This window comes from Aquarana catesbeiana, linkage group LG01, assembly GCF_042186555.1.
Source record: "Aquarana catesbeiana isolate 2022-GZ linkage group LG01, ASM4218655v1, whole genome shotgun sequence".
Classification (NCBI taxonomy): domain Eukaryota; kingdom Metazoa; phylum Chordata; class Amphibia; order Anura; family Ranidae; genus Aquarana; species Aquarana catesbeiana.
In genome coordinates this window covers 593,260,694-593,266,693 of record NC_133324.1, presented here as the reverse complement: position 1 = coordinate 593,266,693, position 6,000 = coordinate 593,260,694, and positions in this window count along the sequence as shown.

Below are 6,000 nucleotides of genomic sequence, written 5' to 3'. Positions count from 1 at the left end.
ACACACGGGCGGATTGTCCGGCACACTCTGGTCCGCCGGACCAAGTATGCCGGAAAGTCCGACCGTGTGTACGCGGCATTAGGCGTCCAATGAGAAATATTCATCCTCCCAGTTATCTCAAAGACTTTGAGGTCTAGAGGGAAGGTGTGTTATAGTGCTCTCCATCCAGTAGGGAGAAGCATTGTAAATATGTTCACTTGTGTATATTTCTGGTAGAGCTATATATTTACCGTATTTATCGGCGTATAACACGCACTTTTTCCCCCTGAAAATCAGGGGAAAATCGTGGGTGCGTGTTATAGGCCGATCCCCGGCAATTTTGTGTGATCGGAGTGATCGCGGCGTTTGCCGCGATCGCCGCCGAATACACAGCCGTGTGTAAATTCAAATATGGCGCCGAGACTGCAGGGACTCGGCGGAGCCGAGATACACATACCCGAGAGTCCTCGGCTTTTCTCGGCGCCGCTTACAGTCCCGCCATTGGACCTGTGTGATGTCCATCATAGGGCGGGACTGGGCGGGACTGTAAGCGGCGCCGAGAAAAGCGGAGGACTCTCTGGTATGTGTATCTCGGCTCCGCCGAGTCCCTGCAGTCTCAGCGCCATATTTGAATTTACACACGGCTGTGTATGTCGGTAGGGATCGCGGTGATCACACAAGGCTGCACTGGGGCAAGGCTGCACTGGGGCAAGGCTGCACTGGGGCAAAGCTGCACTGGGGCAAAGCTGCACTGACATGGCTGCACTGACATGGCTGCACTGACAAGGCTGCAATGGACACTGGGGAAAAGCTGCACTGACAAGGCTGCACTGACAATTCTGCACTGGGTCAAAGCTGCACTGACAAGGCTGCAATAGACACTGGAGCAAGGCTGCACCGACACTGACAAGGCTGCAGATGGGCACAGATAACGCTGCATTGATGGGCATTTTAATGTAAGTTTTTCTTCCTTAAACTTTACTCCTAAAAGTTTTTTTCCTTAAAATTCCCTCCTAAACTTGGGGTGCGTGTTATACGCCGGCGCGTGTTATACGCCGATAAATACGGTATTTAGCATCTATGTTTCTGTATTCCTGTGTGTGATTAAGTAAAGAAGTCATGTGAATGCCTGGCCATGTCTATGCTTCAAATTAATTTTAAATACACAAATGTTTGGCAATCACAGCACAGCCTGTGGCAATGTTAGTAAACACAGACACGGGACCTGCGTGGATCTTCTCTCTTTGAACCCTTTTCAGTTCAGAGAAAGAAGAAAGCAGGTCCTGCGTGAGTACAAACAGCACATACACACTTGCAAACACCTAATTAGGCACATTAAAGTGGGGTTCCCACTTAAAAAGAAAGAAAATTAAAAGTCAGCAGCTACAAATACTGCAGCTGCTGACTTTTAATAATCGGACACTTACCTGTCCCAGGGTCCAGCGATGTGGGGAATGGAAGCCCCGCTCGTCCCCCCCCTCCGCTCGGCGGCACATGGATGCGCTTCTCCTCTTCTGACGGTTCTTAAATAACGGGGGGCGGGGCCACAGGGAAGTCCTGTCAAGTCACCATGCGTCAGAGGGGGGGGGGTCACCGGGTTGCCCCGCCCCCCGTTATTTAAGAACCGTCAGAAGAGGAAAAGCGTCACACAGCGGGAGCCCCCCTCCATGCCATCATGGATGCGGAGCGGCCCGAATAGAAGAAAAAGACAAGAAGATGAAGAGAAGAAGATGAAGAGAGAAGCGTCACACAGCGGGAGCCTCCCTCCATGCCATCATGGATGCGGAGCGGCTCGAGGAGAAGAAGGGAAGAAGATGCCAACGCTGCGGAGAAAGATGCCGGACGAGAACACCGGAGGAAGAACCAGAAGAACCAGAAGAAGAAGAAGATGGAGGAAGAAACCGAAGGAAGATAGAAGAAAGAAGAAGCATTTAAATAAGGGAATTGTCAAAAACTGTCTCTTGTCATTTTTAACATTTTTGACAGTTTTTTTGTGAAATGGTACCATTTCACACAGGGGGAGGGCCGGGATCTGGGGGTCCCCTTGTTAAAGGGGGCTTCCAGATTCCGATAAGTCCCCCGCCCGCAGACCCCCACAACCACCGGCCAAGGGTTGTGGGGATGAGGCCCTTGTCCTCATCAACATGGGGACAAGGTGTTTTGGGGGGCTACCCCAAACCACCCTCCCAATGTTGAGGGCATGTGGCCTAGTACGGTTCAGGAGGGGAGGGGCGCTCTCTCGTCCCCCCTCTTTTCCTGCAGCCTGCCAGGCTGCGTGCTCGGATAAGGGTCTGGTATGGATTTTTAGGGGGACCCCACGCCATTTTTTTTTTTTATTTTGGCGCGGGGTTCCCCTTAAAATCCATACCAGACCTGAAGGGTCTGGTATAGATTTTGAGGGGGACCCCATGCCATTTTTTTTTTTAATTTTGGCTGGGTTTCCCCTTAATATATATACCAGACCTGAAGGGCCTGGTATGGAATTTAGGGGAACCCCCACGTCATTTTTTTTTTTTAATTTTGGTTCGGGGTTCCCCTGTGGGGAATTCCCATGCCGTTTTTATCAATGAACTTTTATGTGTATTGTCAGACCGGCAATTCATTAATAGCCGTGAGTAGTTTTAAATTACTTTTTTTCCTTTGAAATGTCATTTTGCTGTCAGACTGTTCTAAACACGGGAAACATGCGCCCCTTTACAGGCATACTATAGACACCCCCCAGGTAGGAAATTTAAAGGGATATTACACTTTTATTATTATTATTTACTTTAAGCATTATTAAAATCACTGCTCCTGAAAAAACGGCCTTTTTTAAAACTTTTTTTGCATTGATCCTTGTCCCCTGGGGCAGGACCCAGGTCCCCAAACACTTTTTATGACAATAACTTGCATATAAGCCTTTAAAATTAGCACTTTTGATTATTCATGTTCGTGTCCCATAGACTTTAACGGTGTTCGCGTGTTCGAACAAATTTTTTGCCTGTTCGCAAGTTCTGGTGCGAACCGAACAGGGGGGTGTTCGGCTCATCCCTAACTGCTCTGGTATTTTAGCACCTCAACAAATGTGATAGGCAGGCAGAAATTAAAAGCTGCGTAAATTCCAGTGTGTATCCCATAGTTTGTAGACACTATAACATTAACATAAACCAATTAATATACACTTATTGGGCTTTTTTTGCCAAAGACTTGTAGCAGAATACATTTTGGTCTAAATTGATGAAGAAATTACATTTTATTGGGTATGTTTTCTAACAGAAAGTAAAAAATATATAAAGCTGAAAAGTGGTTTGAAGAAAAACTGTTTAAAATGGTGCAACACAGTGGCTTAATCATTAAAAGATTGTAATCTCTTGTGGGGACAGGCTTATATGAATGCTTGTGCTATATAAATACTCTGTAATATAGACATTTATTTATATTTTATTGTATTGCTTTGAAATAGTTAAACGTTATTCCGAAGAGTGTTATCTTCCTTTATTGTTATTGTCCCTCTCTAAGTTTCCTCTTAAAAAAAGAAAAATATAACCCTGTTTTACAGATGACTTTGTATTCTTTTTTAGATTCACTGTTACCCTATATTCACACCTAGGCATTTTTTGGTGCATTTTGTGGTTTGCAGAAACACACTACAGTCCATGTAACATGGTTTGCCTATAGACGTAGTTCACATTTGTGCGTTTTGCGGTGCTAAATTTTTTTGAAAGCATCAGGTACTTTTTTTCCCCCAGCAATTTGCGTTTTCCATGTATTAGACTTCAATAGAGCCACACCATGTTGTGTTATTTATGCGTTTTGCATTTTTTTTTCTTTTTTAACACACCGTATATAGCTGGTTACTATGGAGCAGGCCAGGAAGCCGGCCGCAGCGTCCTTAACAACTGATGAGTCATTAGCTGCCAGCTGATGACTTGCCCCCCCCTGTGATGTCAATGACCGGTGCATAGTGGGCCACTGATGTCACAGGGGACGGTGCCACAAGGTGACATCACCGGGTGGCCCTGCCCCTTACCTATTCAGGAACTGTCAGACAGAAGAGTAGTCAGTCGGCGGTTAGCCTTCGTCGTGGGAGGAACTTTTTTTTCTTTTTTCTTATACGGCGGTGCGGCAGTCAGCGTGATTGATGATGGATCTACATCGGGGGATATTGTTTTTTTATTTTTAATAAAAGAATTGTCAAACTGTGTGTGTGTTTTAATTTCTTTTTGACACTTTTTTTGGTGAATGAGTAGGGGTACAATATACCCCTACTCATTCACATGGGGGCTGGGATCTGAGGGCCCCTTTAATAAAGAGGGCTTCCGGATTCCAATAAGCCCCCTGTCCGCAGACCCCCACAACCATCGCCCAGGGTTGTGAGGAACATGCTTTTGTCCACATCAACAAGGGAACAAAGTGCTTTGAGGTCCCCATGTTGAGGGCATGCAGCCTGGTATGGTTCAGGAGGGGGGGCTCACTCGTCCCCTTCCTTTCCTGACCGGCTAAGCTGCATGCTCGGATAAGGGTCTGGGATGGATTTTGGGGGGGAACCCATGCCTTTTTTTACAAAAATGTTGCCATTTGGACCCCTCCAATCCATATTGGATTGGGGGGACCCCCACATGTTTTTTTTCCCTGATTTCTTGTAGCCACAATTCTTTTTTTTACATTCAGCTTTCAGCAGGGAACCTACTGGCAACCCACTGGGCCCACTCCTTAGCAACCAGCTATACACAGTGTGTTTAACCACCTTGCGCCCGCGCTATAACCGAATGACGGCTACAACGTGGGCCTTAATTGCTGGGAGGTTGTCAATAGACCTCCTCCCGTGCATGAGCTGCCTGAGCGCCCTGTGATCACGAGTCTATGAGACTCAGCTGATCACAGATCGATGTAAGGGGCCGATCACGGCGATCAGCCAATGACAGCTGATCACGTGATGTAAACAGATGATCGGTAATTTTTTTTTTCCTCACGCTGTCAGTGTGAGGGGAAAAAAGCCAATCACTGACTTATGTCAGAGGGACATCGATCCCTCACACAGAGAGCTGCGGCTGCCTCAGCTGCCTACCAGTGCCAGCTATCAGTACCTACCAATGCCACCTACCAGTGCCCACAGTTCCACCTACCTTTGCCCAACAGTGCCACCTATCAATGCCCACCAGTGCTGCCAATTAATGCCCATCAGTGCCTCATCAGTGCCACCGATCAATGCTGCCTATCAGTGTCACCTACCAGTGCCTACCGGTGCCCATTAGTGCCACCCATCAGCGATCACCAGTGCCCATCAGTGCCGCCTATCAGTGCCACCTATCAATGCCCTTTAGTGCCACCCATTAGTGCCCATCAGTGCCACCCATCAGTGCCACCTCTTAGTGCCACCTATCATTGCCCATCAGTGCCACCTATCAGTGCCCATCAGTGCCGCCTTATCAGTGCAGCCTTTCAGTGCCCATCAGTACAGACTATCAGTGCCCATCAGTGCTCATCAGTGCAGCCTCATCAGCGCACATCAATGATGGAGAAAAATTGCCTGTTTTCAAAATTTTATAACAAACTATAAAACTGTTTTCTTTTTGTTTTTTTTTTTAAATTGGTCTTTTTTAATTTTTTTAGCAAAAAATAAAAAACCAGCAGTGATTAAATACCACCAAAAGAAAGCTCTAGTTGTGTAAAAACAAAGATAGAAACTTCATTTGGGTACAGTGTTTCATAACCACACAACTGTCATTCAAAGTGTGACAGCGCTGGAAGCTGAAAATTGGTCTGGGCAAGAAGGGGGTTTAAGTGCCCTGTGTAACAGTAAAGTAACAGTAAAGTATCAGTAACATGATACACTGTATACTTAGCTGCTTTCTTCACAACAACCATATTCTTCTCTTTGCAAACCTTACGCAAAATCAATAAAACTTACAATTATAAAAAATTCAGACATTAAAGGGGTTGTAAACCCTCATGGTTTTTCACCTTAATGCATTGTATGCATTAAGGTGAAAAACCTTCTGAAGTGCTGTAGTGTTGCAGCCCCCCCAGCCCCCCGCCCCC